The 20300-nt window shown below is 38.1% G+C and overlaps 1 protein-coding gene across 6 annotated transcripts in view; it reads left to right on the top strand.

Moving 5' to 3' along the window:
• MECOM (MDS1 and EVI1 complex locus) overlaps positions 1 to 20300 on the top strand; it is a 541277-nt gene that overhangs the window by 74454 nt on the left and 446523 nt on the right. The gene's annotated exons all lie outside the window — the stretch shown is intronic.

The raw sequence follows: 20300 nt of genomic DNA, 5'->3' as shown, positions 1-20300 counted from the left end.
TCATCCCATATCTGCTTCCAGAACTGCACTGTTTCTTCCTTGTCAGGTACTGACTGATTCCTTGCAGTTTCTCCATTGATGGATTGGTAGAAACGTTTCTAATTGGATTGAAATTGGAGGTTCTCCCTATAGTTTGCAATTCGAGCTTCATATCTACTGATTTTCCTGGCTATAGCTGTTATTTGTTGCTTTATTATTTCCAGTGCTTCCTTGATCTTCCTTGTTTCTAAGTGGTATTTCTTGATTAGGTATTCTTTGGTCTTCTTGTTCTTCAGCTTCTTTTCTTTCATCTGTTCTAGCTTGCTTGCATGTGATCTTAACTTGCTGATCTTATTTTCTAGTCTAACCTTCCATTTTTCTGGTGCACTGTTTGTTTGTTTTTCTTTTTGTTGATTTTGCATCCCAGGTATTCTGTTATAACTGCAGCTGTGCTGTACATTAGTTGGTTTGTTTCTTGCAGTGAATTGGTGCTTATACTTGATATTGCAGTATTTGCATCTTTTAATGCTTGTGCTAGCTGTTTCTTTGGAACAAGCTTCAATGCAGGTAGCCTTATTCTGTTGTTTTTGTGCTGTTCTAGATGCTCAGTTATTCTTTGTTTCAATTCTTTTATTTCTTTAGTTAGAGGGTTTTGTTCTTCCTGAGGAAGAGGTGCCTGGTTTCCAAATGAGAACAGTTGTATATCTCTGCTGGATTCCTTCACTGCCAACTCCCCCTGGTTTGCCTCTACATTCTGAATTACTTCTGGTAAGGCTTTGATTTCTTTGCCCTGGGTAAACCTTTGAAGTTCGTCCAATTCTGTTTCTGTGAATACTTTATTTCATGTTATAAATCGGCGTTGATCTGCTAGTCTCTGTTCTGTTATTTCTGATTCTGGATGTTGTTCTTTCCAGAACTGGTGCATTCGTTTTAGATATCCTCTTCTTGTTGGACTTGATCTGTAGTAACAGATCATTATTTCTTTGTTTTCCATCACTGTGTATCTGCGACGGGTAAACACCTTTTCTTCCAGTAGTTCTGCAGCTGCTGGCCCTGGTTGCTCAGCCAACAGTCCTGAGTCCTGTAACCCATTTTTCACCAGATATCCAGGAACTCCAATATCTAGCGCGGACCTTGTTAACCCGGGCGACGTCCGAGTCGGTATGGCATTCTGCAATTTACGTCTCACCATATTTTTTATGGGAGAGACACTCTTTGTCTGACTCCTCTGATGAGACCTGTCCAGTATGATTGAACCTCTGGCATAGCTCTCATCTTCCTCAGAGTACACAAGCCCCACAACCATGTCAAGGTAGTGCCTCACTGGGGGATTATTATTATTATTATTATTATTATTATTATACTATCAACTATCCATGCCTTAAAATCTGACTTACTTATCAACTTTACCTACTATGTTCACATAACAAACTGAAAGTCAGTTTGATGTGGTGATTAAGGTAGAAACGAAGAACATAATTTCTAGTCCTAGGCACAAAGCAATCTGGGTGATTGTGGGTCAGTCACTCTCTTTCAGCCCTAGGAAGGAGGTAGTGGCAAACCACTTCTGAAAACCTTACCAAGAAAGCTGCAGGGACTTGTCCAGGTAGTCAAAAACTGATTCAAAGCCCTCCCCTGCTCCCTGCCAATAATCGTAACAAAAACGGCATGCTGAGAGAGAAATTTTAAAATTCTGATGTTTTGCGTTTTAGTAAAAGTTTCAAATTCAATGTATTATTTTTACACATAACTATTCCCACCTTCAGCTTCTTAACTGGACACTTGTGTTAAGTTTGTGGTTGTTTCTTACTAAGATTTCCTCTTCGGTATATTTCAGTCACTGAAAATCCTTGCTATTCTTAATCTGAGGTGAATGCCCGATGAGTGCAAAATGTGGTTGGATAATCTACTCAGACGCTTTAGTCTGTTAATGAGACAGTTACCATTTCAAATAGCTGTAATCGTAACTCTTGCATAAGGTGGCCTGTATTTCTCACATCCAAAACAGTTGTCACATCCAGTTATCGCTATGTTTGAAACCAACAACTAATCAGAAATGGCAGCTATTCCATGACACATAAAGAGAAGGCTATAAAGAGAATAATGGTGCTTTGTAATTTCCCAGTAACAAGTACTTAATGAAAGTTTAAGTTCTTCATATACATTTTAACCTTATAATCCTTCTAAGAATCCCCAAGGTAGACCAATCTGGACTTATGACTGAAGTAATGAAACCATCACTATTTATTAGCTATTCATGCAGTTTAGAAATTAAGGATGAATTTGCATTCATGCATAAGCCAGGTAGATGCCAGTTATCATCTTAAATCATAGAAAAGGAATTGGTAGCAGTGATGTCTGTGTGGGGAGGCCCGAATTGGCAAGATGGAGGTCAGATGGAATGTCATGTTAACCATGCATGTTCAAAAGGGGTGAGGTTTTTTTTATTGCAGTGCTGTCTGCTGTCCTTTTGATTTTGACACACCCTCCTCTAGACCCCACACATATACCGTACAGTAGCTCCTAAGCCCCATGTGAATCTTGGAGTCCCTTTTTGGGAATTCCAGGGGCATTGGAGATTTGCCTACAAGAATACAATTCATAACTTAAAAAGAATAATGAATAACAGAATAAGAGAGTTGGAAGGGACCTGGAGGTCTTCTAGTCCAATGTCCTGCTCAAGTAAGAGACCCTATACTATTTCAGACAAATTGATGTCCAATCTCTTCTTAAAAAACCCCAGTGTTGCAGCGCTCACAACTTGTGGAGGCAAATCTCTCCACTGATTAATTGTTCTAAATGTCAGGAAATTTCTCCTTAATTTCAGGCTGCCTCTCTCCTTGGTTAGTTTAGTTTCCATCTATTGCTGCTTGACCTGCCTTCAGGTCAACCTATTTGGAGAATAGGTTGACTGGAATGACCTAGTACAACTAAAAAGTAAAACAAAGCAAAGATACACACACACACATACACCCGCCTACCCACCCACTCACACCCACACACGCACACACACACGCACATCATTCAAAACCACAAGACCTTTTCCCTAGTTTCTCATTGTGATTGTCATCATATCAGACCTTGGCTCTTGAACAAAAAAAAAAAAAAAAAAGGAAACATAAAATGTGTCTAATTCAGGGCTGAAAGAGAAAGCCCTCCTTAGCAAAGCCAAAAGGTAGGAAACAACTGAAAACAATGAAAAATTGATCGTTGGGACCCTAAACTAGCCCTTAGTTGTCCCAAAGTTGCTTTTTTAAAAGGCAACTGGACTTTTTAAATTTTTGATTGAAAATTTTTTTTGCTTCCTCAGAAAGTCCAGTTGCCTTTTAAAAAAGCACTTTTGGGAGGACCACGGCTGAAAATCTCCACAGACATTTAGCCTTTAGTTGCTTAGATGAAACTGCCCCATTGCTAGCAGGAAAACGATAATCCCAAATTCCAGTTGCTACTTGTACATGGAATGGAAAAACACTATTTTCTTCTTCACATCAGGCAGAGCAGCCTTGTGCTTATTATAGAAGGAAAAACATACTTTTAGGGTATGAGCAGATAAATAAATAAAAAGCAGATAGACTGTCAATGCAGATTTTAATGGCGAAGTCCATCTGCACTAAGGATGCTTATGGATGAGGAAGTGTGACAAAAAGTCAACACAGTGGCTAGAACCACCTCATCAAAGCCTGACCTCTTTTTTATATTGCAAGGAAGAGGGATGTTGATTGCATCATGGTGCCCAGCATTTTGACTTGATTTTCCATTGTCCTAAAGACATTCTGTTTCTGAAGCTTTTTAATTTTGGTGTGACAGCCAGATTCCACTGGTACAGATGGGGGACGAGGGATCACATTTAGTGATGAGCTGTATTACTCTAAATATCCAGGTTGATAAAGATTCAGGTAGATAAAGCCAACTATAGTTTTCTGGGGTTATTTAAGAATTCAGGGCCATTCATATCTTATGATTTTTGAATTTCAAGATAACTCTCAGGAAGTTTGATTTCTGTAGAAAGTTGACTTCTTACAGATTTCTTGCCTGTGCATGTATTTGTTTAAAGCTATCTCCTTGGTTGATGTCTTAGTCAGAAAAGGAGACACCTGCATCCGTGCCATAAAACCCAAGTTGAATCGACATAACACTTGAGTGCTTCCTCTTTGTGCACAGCTGGCTGGGACCCATGACACACAGGCTCTGCAATGTGCCAGAAATACTTGATATTCCACGCAAGAGGTGTTTGTGTAAGATAACAAAGGGACAATCTTGCATCCATGTACAGCTCATCTGTTTATACATGTCACTTGCTTTGCTGGCTCTGATTAGCTTTTTCGTAAGAAAGCAGGAAGGTAGGCAATAAGGTTTTTATGATTCATCATTTCTGCTCCCTATTAAGAAGACAATGTTAGAATTTTTGGCAGTCGTCAAAGAGGATTTTTCTATACCTTGGGGACAATGTTTTTTTTAAACAAGGATGCACATTTTGGAATGTCAGTTTACTAACTATCAGTAATATGATGCCCTTGATATCACCTTACAATATGCTTCTTAAAAAAATAGATTTAATCTCTAGCCTGATTTTTTTTCTCTCTATCTTGAAATAATTTTCCTATCAATGTAATGGTTTATGTGATGCCCAGTAACTGTTTTTTTTACTATACAAATGCCAAATGTACATTTTCATAAATTAAAAAGGTTACATTCTCTGTGAGTGACCTTGATTTTGTCTCTGTGTTATTTTGTTGTGTTTAACTATATTCTTTCCTACCCATGCTTTAGTGGCATTATCCCTCACCCATCCAATTACCATTTCTATCAGCTTTTCTGAAAGATTATGCTTTTTGGGTGTTCTTCTGTAGATGTCTTTCCAGTGGCTTCACTTGATGAATGTGACAAGTTTTGTGCTTTCTCCCTCCCCTCATTGAACTGAAAAGTTTTTTTTTTTTAATAAATACAGACCCAATAAGTGCCCAAAGGCAGTGTTTCAATGGCTCTAAATCTTTCAAGGTTAGGACTTAACCTCCGTTCTCTCCTAATTCAACTGCAACCTTCAGTCTGAAGCCAATCAAGAATATCAGATGATACTTAAACAATGAAGGATTTCTGATATTCAGGTACAGCCTCTCTTCAATGGGATTGCAAATTCTTTGTGTGAAGAAAGTCGGTTTTGCTCTAAAGTACTGTCACAAAAAGTGAAATTACCATTTGCTTGGACTGGTGCCATTCATCATTGTCAGAATTCTAAGCATTGTAAGAGGCTTGGCCTCTTCAAATTAATGCCTTGTTTTGCATCAGCTAAATTTTCCCAAATCCTCAAGGATGGGTCATACAAAAACTCATCTTGCCATTTTAATTTATCAATCCAAGAGGAGGGCAAAGAAAGGAGACTTCATTCCATCTTTGTGCTTGCTTGCTTTCTTTTTTTAATTTACAGTCTAATTCAAAAAGAAAAGGAAATAAGATATGAAAATAAGTTGGGAAAATAAGATAAATCTCTCTGTGAAATTCACAAGATCGACTCAGTCCCATTGCCAAACCTCCATAATTCATTTGCAGAGCAGCTCCAGGGATTAGCCATGACGTATTTGAAAATTCATTTGTTTTTATTTTATTTTGCTGTTTCTTATGCATAAGCGTAATGCTGTCCCCAAGGCTTTTCAGGTAGCCCTCAAATCTTGACAATGTTTGCTGTCTCGGAGCCCTAAACCAAAATTAATTTTCAAATAAACAGCATAAAAAATGTATGGAGTTGTATAAATTTTCATACAAAACGTGTTTGTTCTCCTTGCTTACATATATACATGCATAAATGTTGGGGGGGGGGGTTTGACCAAAATCATAAAAATGATTTTGAAATTAATAGCTATGTGTATAAAATGAAAATCCAGGAAGTTTTTTTTAATGAATTATGATTCTTTTTTATATTGATACATTTTATAACATCTATGCAAAGGAATAAAATATTTAATTCTCTTAAGTATGATCCAGCCAAAGTTAATGTCATGGGTCTTAACAGGACCAACTTTAGTACAAACTGGGTCATTCAGAAGCTAGCCTTTAACATTTATTTATTTATTTATTTGTCAAATTTATTTGCTGCCGATCTTGCAGTTTAAGACAACCCTGAGCGGCTCACAACCAAAATAAGACACATAAACATTTGACAATTAAAAATATAAGAATTATATTAAATTAAATTAAAATTAAAACAATCTTGATTATGTTTAATATGTTTGTATAACCCTGTACTTGGCTCTGGGAAGTCGGGGGGGAGGGGGGTGGGGGGAGGGTGGGTTGGAGGTTAAATAGGTCAGATAAGTAGAAATAGTTTTATTGTATATAATATTGATGTTATAATTTGGAGAGAGGAATTGCTCCGGCATTTTCCCTGGACTGCATCCGGAGGGGGATGAGAAGGTAGGAGGAAGGGGAGAAGCAAGTAGGAAGGTGGAGGAGAAAGAGGAGAGGAGAAGAGTGGTGAGGAAGAAGAGGGAGGAAGAGGGAAGTAAGGGAGGAAGTCAGAGGGAGGATGCGGTTTGGGGGGAAATGAGTGAGCAATACCGAAAGTTGTGTGTATAAATTTATTTTACTCTTTATCTGAAGTATTTTGTATGAGTGTAATGAAAAATGGAAAATAAAAACTTTTTTTTAAAAAAAAATTAAAACAATCTCAAAAACAAGGATTTGAAGGGGAGAGGTGGGGGTGGCTTCTCTGTTAGAGTATGAATTGCCTCCAATCAGCAGCTTCTTCTTCTAGACCATGCCAGCCAAGATGCCTAGTCAAGTTTTAAATGTTCTCCTGAAGGCTAAAAGAGAAGGGACAGATCTTACCTCCTGTGGCAAGGAGTTCCAAAGGGCAGGGGCCGAGGCAGAAAGGCCCTTCTGATTTCACCAGCCAGAATTCCCTGGCTGTCGGGATCCGCAATAGGCCCCTTCTGCCAGTGGAGCGGACCAATCTCATTGGAGAAAGACGGTTCTGTAGATATTCTGGACCCATTCCATAAAGAACCTTCAAGGTAGTAAAGACCTTGAATTGCACCTGGAAGCAACCAGTTACTATCCAGCTATTACCCTGGTGGGTAATGGTCAAATGAGAGAAAGTTTAAACTAACCACAGTTGGAAATCTTTACACATATATCTTTTCTGTTTCTTTGTTTTTACACTATGGGGAGGTGGATTATATTACACTGATTGCATGTATAAAAAGCGGATACCATTGGGCATTCCGTTTGCTCAGGCCTAAATTACTGTAGTCCCACGTTGTTGGTTTCACACATTCTTTCAACTGCTGACAATTATGTTTTACTTAACAAAAAAATGTTTCAGCACAACATGCGAATCCAGTCATTAGGTGATTTAAAATCTCATGTCCAGCCATAGAAGCATACCTTCCCAGGTAGTGGAATGCTATTTATGTGTGCCATAACATGTTCTCCAGCAGTGCAGGGAAAACTTTTAGTGTTTTGTTGTTCTGCTTTTCTGATGGTGAAAAGCAGATGATATAAAACTGAGCTATGGGAGAAAATGAACTGAGTTGAGTCGATTGAGTCAAGGCTGTAGGGTAAATCTAAGAGGCAGAGCTGAACAGAGATTCCTTGTGTCAACCTTCCCCAGTCCAGTACTTTCTGATTGTGTTTGTGGTCATGATGAAGAACACACTGAACCACAAACTAGCCAACAAAATTTTAGGTTGCCATGCTGTGCAAATCCAACCCATGTGGTTAGTTTAAGATTTTGTAGGGCATGTGAACCATAAATTGGATTAATGGAATAAACCATGGATAACTGTGTTGTACAATCCTGGAATTGATAGAAGAAAATATTTGTAGCTTAGGGCTGAACTATGGGATCCTTGGTGTTCTCTGACTTTGGTGGTTTTTTTTTTTTTTGCAGACATTTCATTACCAAACTAGTTAACCGCACCAGTGCACAGCACTATCTACAAGTAAATCACCAATTCAGAAAGCATCAAGGATCCCACAACTCTTGAATCCTAGCACAACTCCTTACGTTATAGACTAGTAGTTCCATATATTTATATGATTCAAGATTTGGAAGGTGTCAAAGGTAAATGACGTGATATGGGCTAAAAAGCAATGTGAGGATGTTTCAACAACAATGGAGCAAGAATATGTTCCCCTAGGTAAAATCTTTACTTGCTTTTCAAGAAATTTTCCACAATGTCCTAAAGGTGAATAACCTGTGTGGTACTGGCCTCATGGAGTATTTCTTTAACAGTTCTCAAAGCCCTTAAGGAAAAATATAACTGAAACGTAGCAGTAGATAACTAATAAAAGTATTACCCACACAAAGCAAAAACGGATGTGAATGAAAAGACTGACTCTACCTGAAAATCTCTCCCCCAAACTACCAACCCTGGAAACTTTTCCTTTTGTCACTGGTATGCATATGAGACATCTTCCTACCTGTATATAAGGTTTCTAGTCTTTTCTTGGATATAGTTTGCCTTAAAATAGTGAGCAGCTTTTTTGTAGTAATTGCTTCTCTCTGTTTAAACAGCAGTGGGGAGTTCGACAATAAATAATAATGATAAAAGAAGATCTCCAAGTTGTACTCTACTCTACTCTACTCTACTTTACTCTATTCTACTCTACTCTATTTATTTATTTATGAGACTTATATACCGCTTTAAGTGCAAGCACTATCTAAGCGGTGTACACCAGTAAGCAATGTATATATATATTTACATTGCCCCCAACAATCTGGGTCCTCATTTTACCTACCCCGGAAGGATGGAAGGCTGAGTCAACCTTGAGCCGGTGAGATTTGAACCGCTGACCTGCTGAACACAGTCAGCTAAAGTGGCCTGCAGTACTGCACTCTAACTGCTGCGCCACCTCGGCTCTATTCTATTCTATTCTATTCTATTCTATTCTATTCTATTCTATTCTATTCTATTCTATTCTATTCTATTCTAAAATATCAGCATTGACAAATTCACCAATTTGCAAAAGACGGTTTTATTCAGAACAGCTTATATCCTGTGATGATACCTCTAACACCATCCAGCTTCTGCCTATCCCAAGTCCTTGGGATGGCTCAATAGGAGGATAAAAATGCCAAATCCAGTCTGAACATCTGGCTGATTGTGTGACGAACCATAGCAAATCACAAAGACTGAAAACAAAGAAATAATAATAATGTAGGTTATAGTATCTGGAGATAGCAGAATAGAAGAGAAAGAACTGAAGAAATTCACAAAATTAAAGGAACTGCTAATAGAAGTAGAACAAGAGTGGAGCAAAGATAGTACTAATAGCAATAGGTGCCTTAGGTACATAACAGACATACAGACTTGTTGATAAGAAAGATAAAAAAAATCTTGATGGTGGATGTGGGAGAATAAACAGCAGAATAGAAGAGAAAGAATTGGAGAAGATAACAAAATACCAACCTGCAAACAGAAATAGAACAACTATGACAAGATAGCCCTAATAGTAATAAGTTCCTTGGGTCCAATCTGAAAACAACTGGAGCACCATTTGAACACTATCGGCATTGACGAAATGATCATCAGTCAATTGCAAAAGGCACCTTGGGACAGCTTACAGCCTGCAATGATACCTTTAACATCATCAAACATCCACATCTGCCTATCCCAGATCCTTGGGAAGGATAGGTGGATAAAAATGCCAAACCCAGTGTAGACGCCATAATTTATTGATTAGCCATAAGGTCATATCAAAATAGAAAATAATAAGACCATGTATAACAAAAGAGACAGGCAGAATTTAAAGGAAATACAAATCTTATATCTGTAACACCATTACAATATACCCCAGTCAGATCCACGTATGCAGTTTTCAGTTCTAGAGCTGCATTGTATGTAATATTTGGTTTCTGACCATGCATGAAATATATTGTTTACAGTATGGATGCCAATGGGCCATTCATCTAATAATTCATCTTTCTTATACAAATAATATATGAGCTATGTCATCTGTCTCTGGACCAATGTACAGTATTTGTGTTGCTCCAGAGATATCAGACATAGCTCATATATTATTTGTACGCAGTAATTTGGCCACACTTTCCATATTTCACCATTGTCCCAGCTGCCAAAATCTTGCTTGAGTATCAACAAGGAAGATTAAATGAGGCCTTTTAAAGTGAAGGTTGATTCCTGATGACTTTATTGATACATCTTGGCAACAATATTTGCCATTGCCTTCTGGAATTTCCCAATATCTCTCATCCATACACTAATCTTACCTGTCCCTATTCAGCTTTGTTAAATCAGTCAAAGTTAGCAAGGCACACATTTGGGGGAATCTGTAAAACCTGATGCTATCTGAAATAATTGGATGGAATGGTATTTTCCACTCAATTTTAAGGATATTGCTTTCTGACCTGTTTTTGATCGACAAACATTTGTAGTTGGGTGGACTTTTTTTGTTTTATGGAAGCAGCTTACCTTCTGTAAAGGTTTGCAGGTTTTTGTGTGTGAATATAAAGGAATTTGCTGCATCTTGAGGAATGGAAAAAATTGAGACAGTTATATTGATTGACAGTCACTTTGGGGAACTTATCACTGGGAAATCTGCACAATGCAAAATTTGCAGAAATCTGGTAGTATAGAAAGTATGCAACCCCCCCTCCCCCAAACATTAATGTCTGTGGGATGGGTTTTCTTTCCAGCTGTGATGGGAAAAATATATAGAATGATAGAGTTTCTTAGATCCTGTCCCAAAGACTATTTTTAGCATTGTCCCTTAATAAAATGGAAATAATTTTAAAAACAGAAGTGGTGCAAGGAGTGATCTATATGTAGAGCATGTCATTTCAGCAAAACTCAGCTAGGAGATTCTTGGATTCCAACGGATATAAAGAGGAGATCAGGCAAGTCTTCATTCCCACTTAAACGCTTCAAACAACACAAGCCCTTTAAATATCGAGTAGAATTATTGAATTCTGTTGATGCTCCATAAAATGGCAGGGTAGAATTCTGATGCTTGGAGCTTTATTTTTATCCCCCTTCATAATAATTGCATTTGCCTTTGTTTACTGCTGTCCGTCTCTTACCGACTGTTCCACAACTCAGTTAACCTGAAGTAATTGGATTTAAGATGATTTTGTCCTATTAAATCAGTGGCACAAAATCAGCTTAATTCCAAGTCTTCTGGGTTAAACCGAGTTGCAGAGGGGCCTGCCGGATGATGAATGAAAAAAACACAATCCTGTAGCAGTTTATACGAAAATAATAATAAAAAGATCATCTAGAGTGCCAGAAATGATAACAGAGTCCACAGTGTAGCCGCAGTTAAATAAAATCAACGGTGTTCCTTCTAAATAGTTACATTCCACAAGGGGGCTTCCAATTCACATCCAGTGTTTTGATAGTTTCTGCAGATTCTTAAATGCTAAAACTGTACATCTGAATAGAGTATTTTGAATTCAATTCAAGCTGAAGCAACAGTTTAGAAATGTTAAGCTGTAATATAAAAACATCTTTGTGAATTTTGTTGCTTCTGTTCCGCAAGAATGAATGCTTTTGCCGCTGTTCCTTAAAATCACAGTATGAAAAGTCATGACTTTTTGGAGCTGTTCACTAGTCATGTGCAACTTCAGGTTAACAGCACCACCATTCTGTCACTGTTATCATCCCCCAAACTTTCAGAAACACCTTGAAACCAAACCATGTGTTTTTGTGAAGGCAGCCAATCTGAAAAAAAAAAAAGTTTCTGAAAAATCATTTTTGGAATCTTGAGTAGTTCTTCTTCTGTCACAGCTGGTTTGATGGATGTGAATTGATTTGAGATTATTGTGTGCCAACACAGATGAAAGGACCAGGGCAAGAGATCTGCTGCATATAAAATAGGGGTCTCCAACCTGTGGGTTGTGGCCCAGTAGTGGGCCGTGGCCTGCTGGCCACTGGACTACAGGACAGGCTGGCCAGTGCTTGCACGTGTGTGTGCACACACACACACACACACTCGCGGTAGCGCCGTGGCTGCGGTGCGTGAAAATGGGCCGCTGCAGCGCCTGGGGGGGAGAAACAGGACGATGACACCATGCTGCGGGCACAAAAATGGATGACTCTGTGCTGCATGGTGTGAAAACAGGCCGCCGTGCCACGGGGCACGAAAACAGGACACTGCCATGCCTCGGGGGAAAATGGGATGCCGCTGTGCTGTGGGCACAAAAATGGATGGCACTGTGCCACACAAGAATGGGGCAGGCCTAGTGAATATCATGCAAGTGCTAGCCCTGCCCCATTTGGATCATGTGTGTACTTGTGGCTCCATGAGTATACGCACATGTAAAATGCTTCCCCCTCCCTTTCCCTCCGGTCATCCAACCAAGAAAGGTTGGTGACCTCTGATATAAAAGACCCTCACACTGCAAAAAAACACTATTTTTATTGTGGCCTTTGCCAACCTAGAGGACTCCAACTGTGATAAACTACATCTACCATAGTCCTCTGCCAACATAATGATTGAGACATTTAGGACAGTACATCTGGGCACACCAGGTTGGTGAAGATCACCACGTCATAAACTTGATTTCAAGCCATGCTGTTGATTTCCCTTGATAACCCTCTATCCTTGTATTTCCACCCTCAGAAGATGAACTAGGTCTTGTAACCTTTTTACACTGTTCCTTTCTGTTTGGCATATGGCCCACTCCCATATTTTTTCTCCTAGGCTCTTAAGTCTGCATGTCAGATCTCAGCAAGACCTTTTAGTGCCAATATACATATTTAAAAACCACATGTTACAGCTTTATTGAAACTGTACCAGTTCATACTATAGTTGGGGATTATATATTACCTCTAGAGGTAATAACATACCAGTTATATTTAAGACAAATAGGGGGGGAACTATGTAATCTTCCCATAAGCATACAGCTGATCACTGGGGGATCCAAATGATGAACAAGACAGGTATTTGGTCTGATTCATCTCAGTTAACCAACTTTAAGCTTTGTCATTTTGTTAACTTTTCAATCCTGGTTCCTTCCATGCCAGAGAGGTGTTAATAATTTTGTATTTAGTTTATTTATCAAAGCAATTCAACTATCATTGAGATTGTACCTACAAATAAATATAAACTAAACAAGCAATGTAGAAATATATACATATTTATTTTTTTCCTTCAAAAGTGCTATTTCCAGAACTGTATGTAAATAAATGTAGCAGTGGTAGATAAATGAGTACTGCATTAGTTTAATTAGTTTAATTAATTAGTGTAATTGCATTGCTTTTTGTAATTGCAAACTGCTATGCAAATGCTGTTATTATCATCTTTAATTGTTCTAAGTGTTAGAATTAATTAAGCAGACTGCAAATGAATTTGTTTAAAGAGTATTAAGAAAAATAAGCATTTATCTAGTGAGAATTGCTTGGGTTGCAAGATGACCCAGGATTTATAGGACTGATATTTGGGTGAACAATACATGATTTTTTTTCTAATTGAAAGAAATCAAGAATAACTCAGCCTCTTTTTTCCAATTTGTTCAAACAACCTTTGATTATAACTGTCAAATTTGGTGGAAAAATAGTAACCATTGAAGGTACAAATCTTCCACTGATTTTTAGCAGGAAAAAAGATGTATCCAAAGTGTGTCTAAAACTGTAACCCCAAATGCTAAGATAAATTCCTTTATCAGTGAACATAGTTTCTCATAAATGTTAAATATAGTGGTATATTATGGACTTCTTGACTTGGTGCCAAAAAGAAAAAAAATCAAGGGATTCCAGCCAAGTGGACATTATCTTCCAGGAATTTCTTCTCCATATAAGGCCTTTTGATGCTGAATCTGAAGAGTATCTTATTTTTGTTCTCAGTTTCTATTAGGTGTCTCTGATTGGGCTAACAAACATTTATCATGATGATAGTCCAGATTCAGATTCTAATCAGAAACCTGGACCTTTTTGCTCTTGAGGAATTCTCTTCAGAAGCACAGGTTATGGCAAATCTATATATCTCTATCTCTATCTCTATCTCTAGATATATACCTATATCTATATATCAATCTATTTTCTGTACAAAACTCGATCACTCCAAAGAAGCCAGAAAACTTTTTCAGGAGGGTTCTTCAATTCCTTCCTTCCTTCCTTCCTTCCTTCCTTCCTTCCTTCCTTCCTTCCTTCCTTCCTTCCTTCCTTCCTTCCTTCCTTCCTTCCTTCCTGTTATTCTATATTCAAAATTCTAATAACATTATATGTAAAGAGGAGGGTTCTCCATTTTCCATGGAGGCTTTGGACAAGTGTGGGCTATGGGAGGTTGGAGGTAATGTCTTCTTTAACTCATGTTTTTGCATAGATCTCAGGGTTTACAGTTCATTCTATATTACATTAACACTGAAAAATGTGATCATAAAAGCCTAGACCAGCACAATACCACTGAAAAAGAAAAACAAGAATTTCAAGAAGAAACTAGCATGGCTGCACAAAAATCTCTCTGACAAACTGAAAGACAAAAAGGACAAATACAAAAAAATGGAAAGAGGGGCACATAACTAAAGCCGATTATCAGCAGACAGCCAGAACATGCAAAGATGAAGTCAGGAAAGCAAGGGCTCAGAACGAACAAAGACTTGCAATAAAAATCAAGGATAATAAAAAAAAGTTTCTTTCCACATATTAATAACAAGAAAAAAGTCAAGGAAACAGTAGGTCCATTAAAGAGGGAAGATGGCAAGGAAGTAACAGACAGTAGGGAGAAAGCAGAGCTGCTTAACTCATTCTTTGCATCAGTCTTCACACAAAAAGAAATTATAGCCCAACATACCAAAAAAACCACTGCAAAAGACAATCTAGAAACAGAAATTAAAATAAGCAGGAAAATGGTAAGAGAACACCTATCCGACTTTCACAAATATAAATCACCGGGACCCGACAGACTACATCCCAGAATTCTGAAAGAGCTGGCGGATGTTACCTCAGAACCATTGCACCATATCTTTCAAAACTCCTGGAGCATCGGGAAAGTACCTGAGGATTAGAAAAGAAAGGGGGAAAAAAACAGACCCAGGCTGCAGGATTGGGTTTGGCTAGTCTAAAGAAAAGAATGTTGAGACTCTAGAAAGAGTACAGAGAAGAGCAACAAAGATGATTAGGGGACTGGAGGCTAAAGCATATAAGGAACGGCTGCTGGAATTGGGTATGTCTAGTTTAATGAAGAGAAGGACGAGGGGGGACATGATAGCAGTGTTCCAATATCTCAGGGGCTGCCACAAAGAAGAGGGAGTCAAGCTATTTTCCAAAGTGCCTGAAGGCAGGACAAGAAGCAACGGATGGAAACTAACCAAGGAGAGAAGCAACCTAGAACTAAGGAGAAACTTCCTGACAGTTAGAACAATTAACCAGTGGAACAACCTGCCTCCAGAAGCGGTGAATGCTCCAACACTGGAAGTTTTTAAGAAGAGACTGGACAGCCATTTGTCTGAAATGGTATAAGGTTTCCTGCCTGAGCAGGGGGTTGGACTACATGACCTCCAAGGTCCCTTCCAACATTATTATTATTATTGATCATAGCACAGTCAGCCAGATATTCAGACTGGATTTGGCATTTTGTCTACTTATCGAGTCCTCACCCAGACCTGGGATAGGCAGATTATTATTATTATTATTATTATTATTATTATCATCGATCATCGCACAGTCAGCCAGATGTTCAGACTGGATTTGGCATTTTGTCTACTTATCGAGTCCTCACCCAGACCTGGGATAGGCAGATTATTATTATTATTATTATTATTATTATTATTATTATTATTATTATTATTATTATCGATCATCGCACAGTCAGCCAGATGTTCAGACTGGATTTGGCATTTTGTCTACCTATCGAGTCCTTACCCAGGACCTGGGATAGGCAGATGTTTATTATTATTATTATTATTATTATTTAGGGAAGACATGATAGCAGTATTCCAGTATTTGATGGGCTGCCACAAAGAAGAAGGGGTCACATTATTCATTAAAGCACCAGAGGGCAGGACAAGAAACAATGGATGGAAACTGGTCAAAGAGAGAAGCAGCCTGGAATTAAGGAGAAACTTCCTGACAGTGAGGACAATTAACCAGTGGAATAGTTTGCCCCCAGAAATCCTGGGCACTCCATCACTGGAGATTTTTTTAAAGAGGCTAGACAAGTGATGGCGAACCTTTTAGAGACCGAGTGCTCAAACTGCAACCCAAAACCCACTTATGCATCGTTGAGTGCTGGATGGGTGTGGCCCATTGGGCAGGCACGGCCCATAGGGTGAGCGTGGCTGCGGTGATAACGGCAGACTGGGTGGGACTAAAAAGTTCAATCAATCAATTCCAACTATGCAAGATCTTTTTTTTCCCAGGAGAGGTTGACATTGATTGATTGAACCTTTTTTTTTTTTGCACATGGTGGCAGAAGTCTAAAGCGAAAAGGTTTTATAAAACCCAGCTGAAGGCCTAGGACTGGGACGATGGCACGTGTGCCCACAGAGAGGGCTCTGAGTGCCACCTCAGGCACCCGTGCCATAGGTTCGCCACCACTGGATTAGACAGTCACTTGTCTAAGATGGTATAGGTTCTCCTGCTTGAGTAGGGGACTGGACTAGATGTCCAAGGTCCCTTCCAGATTCTGTTCTATTCTGTTCTGTTCTGTTCTACTCTACTCTACTCTACTCTACTCTACTCTACTCTACTCTACTCTACTCTACTCTACTCTACTCCTATTCTATTCTATTCTATTCTATTCTATTCTATTCTATTCTATTCTATTCTATTCTATTCTATTCTATTCTATATTGTGTTACTATGCTTAAAAATGTTGAAGACAGATAGCACTAGCACTTAAAGCGATTTATATACCGCTCCATAGTGCTTTACAGAGCTCTCTAAGTGGTTTATAGAGTTAGCATATTGCCCCCAACAATCTGGGTCCTCATGGATGGAAGGATGAGTTAATCTTGAGCCCATCAGGATTGAGCCCATCAGAACTCCAGATTGTGGGCAGAGTTATCCTGCAATACTGCATTCTAACCACTGCGGCACCAGATCTCCATATGTCAGATGTTGCAACAGCTCTATAGATCAGATGTTCCCAAATATGTTGGGCTGCATGTCTGGAGGATGATCCTGGGAATGCCATAATCAAAACATAACCAAACACTAACCAGAATAATTATAATTTCAAAATTAAAAACCAAGTTAAGTTTCAGTTTGATTGTTGAGTAATACTTTTTAATGAATTATTATTAAAATATTTCAAGCAGAATTCTAATCTAGAAAAACACACATATAGAGTGTAGGAACATAATTTAAAATAATTTTGTTAAAAAATGAAAATTATAATAGTTATGCATTAATCCATCTACCCTAAGTTTGTTGGAAATCAGAGGGATGAGTTGTAATTAATCTTAAACCTTCTATTCTACCGATTAATAGATGCATATCTCTGTTTTTGTTTTACTTGGTTGGAGCAAGAAATTTATTGTAGTTTGGAAACTATCCAACAGAGCAAGGATGCCAATTTCATAAAATTAGAAAGCTGACACACTCAACTAATGAATTTTGAAAATGTTTTCTTTAAAATAAGCATTTCCTTAGTTCTTTACACACACACACACACACACACACACACACACACACACACACACACATTCCGTCTGTCTGTCTGTCTGTCTGTCTGTCTGTCTCTCTCTCTCTCTCTCTCTCTCTGTGTGTGTGTGTATTTGTAAGAAAGGCATAGTAAAACACTGATCTCCAGGACAAAAAGTTCCATTAAAATACTTTTAAAATACTAAGCTTTTGTTAGCAATTGTTAATGTTGTCAAAGTGTAAGCAGAATTGGGAGGCCCTCATCCTTATAGCTCTTCAGATGTCAGTAATTTGGCCATTTGGCCCGTCCGCCCACCGCCCACCTATGATTGGCTGTGTCACTCTTAATTTAGTTGCGTTAACCAACATCCACCTCAACTTCACCGCCCTGCCTCCCCCCGCCTGCCCCACAAGCCGGTCATGCCAGTCACCCAACGATCGGCTCTCCAATGTTGTCACCCAATCACTCTCCCCACTGTCATGGTTTGATGAGCTATCAGTGCATCGTGCAACTGTCCTAACTGGTAAGTCCCCAGCTGTGTCTGCAGTGCTGGCCAAGCCAATATATATTCCATATCTGTATATTTTTCCAGAAGATCTATCATATTTCAGAATGTGAAAGAATACTGTAAACACATACAGTAGTGCAAAACTGGTAGATATAATATAAACCCCAAAGTATCAGTACAAATTAAATTAAATTAAATTACATTAATTGCTTTAGAAGTAGATCCTAAACATGCACATGCAAAACTACATCATATCAAGAGATTTTACTCTCCAATTATGCTTAGTACTATAACATGTCTTAAAACCATCTCTGGTGAATTAATTAGGAGGGATTCTAATTAAACTATAAATTAATATATTTTAGAAAAACAATTCAATATTGCAAAACTCACTTGCAAAGTCTTACTTAGATCGTGTAACATTGTATGCAGTATCAACAATTTTCTTTCATCAGAAATATTACTTTGTAGCTATTTAATTTTATTTAGATTTAATTAACAATTTAGTAAAATTCATGAGATTAAATAAATTAAAATTTCCTGAGACATAATATTAATACCTACCAGTCAGATTTTAGTAACTACCACTGTGCTAAATTTGTGCCCAATTCTCAGTATATGGTGGATGAATATATTAGGACATTATTTGTGATTTATAAAATGAAAATTTCATCATCAAGAATACCTGTTATGAAACTACTGTAGTCTACAGGCTGTTAGAAGTTAAATGTAGAGACAACCTTATACAGTATATATGCCGCAAAACTGTATGCAATTTTTTTAAATGAGGAACTTTGCTTCCTGCATTTTATTCTATGTCATTCACATTAGTCATTCATATTTTTATTATTTGATTTACCTGAGCATTTGGTGTTGTTGTAAATGTACATACACATATATTCAAACATCTACTCCTGTTAATGTATTGGATGTTTTGCTAGCAGCTTATTGAGCTAGCATGGTCAAACATATTTTAAACAAAAAATAATAGAGTGTGTAATAAAATGATTTCAGATTAGATCAGGGATGGGAACTAACAACTCCAGCATCTCTCATCATTGATCATGATGGAGGAGTCTTTGGAAGTGATATTCATTGTTTGGAATTACCAACGTGACTGGAAAATAATACTAGAGTGAATAATTAGATGTTGTTGGAGGGTTCTGTATAAAGAACACTTTCAGAATGGTCTTTATGAGTTAAATTTAAGAAAGAATTTCCTACTGTAGAAACAATTCATCAGTAGAACAAGCTGTCAAAAGAGGCTGCTCATTCCCTAGAGGTGTTGAAAGAAAACTTGGATAACTATCTGCAAGGGATTTTTGAGAAACAGCATGTCCATTCTGAGGACAAGGATAGGGTTTCCCTAGTCAAATCTTGCTTTCCATGTATGCATGTTGGCTCATGCAGATCATGATAAACTAAACTTCTTGTGCTACAAAAACATGTATTGTGTCAAATACCTGTCAGGCTGTGTTTACCTTGCTGTCTCCAAGCTGTGTTTTGGCATGATAAGCTACAAATTGAATAGGCTCCACTCTGTGAAGAAGTATTAATTAGATCAGGGAACATCCATTGTCTGAGTCTTTAGGTATTTTTGTTTTGGTCTTGGAATGTTTTGGACACTCTTCTTCAGCCAGGAATGTTGAGGGATGGAGAAAGTAAACGTCTTGATGATAATATGAGGAACCACTATTTAGGCTAGTATTTCTCAACCTTAGGAACTTTACGGTTGCTGGCTAGGGAATTCTGGGAGTTGAAGACCACATATCTTAAAAGTTCCTGAGGTTGAGAAACACTGATCTAGGTAAAAGGGGCTGAACATTTATTAAGTCTAGAACAGCTGACATTGGGAAGTGGCTTAGATACCTCCCTAATTCACTGAACTATAAGAAGAACGAGAAGATACAGCACAACCAGACTTGCCAGATTCTGTTATTATAGCCAAACTCAATAGTTTTACATTTCCTGTGGAGTTGATTTCCTGGTCTGGTCTAGTTAGTGAGGTTGACAAGGAATTAATAGATCTCATAACATTTCCCCAGATTTTAGAAATGAGTATGCACAAAATCTTTTGCCTGATCACTCAATCTTGCACAAAACAGCTTGTGACTTGAATGACGTTCCTCGCTTCTTTTAGGTCCTTAAAACCCCCCAATTATAGCATCCTAACTGCAGATTAACGTCCCAGATAACCACAATGAGATGGTCACTGACCTCGAACCAGACATCCTAGAATGTGAAGTGAAATGGGCCTTAGAAAATCTGAGCAACA

This window comes from Crotalus tigris, unplaced genomic scaffold (assembly GCF_016545835.1).
Source record: "Crotalus tigris isolate CLP2741 ecotype Arizona unplaced genomic scaffold, ASM1654583v1 scf7180000017549.6302385, whole genome shotgun sequence".
Classification (NCBI taxonomy): domain Eukaryota; kingdom Metazoa; phylum Chordata; class Lepidosauria; order Squamata; family Viperidae; genus Crotalus; species Crotalus tigris.
This window is presented reverse-complemented; position numbering and strand designations above follow the sequence as displayed.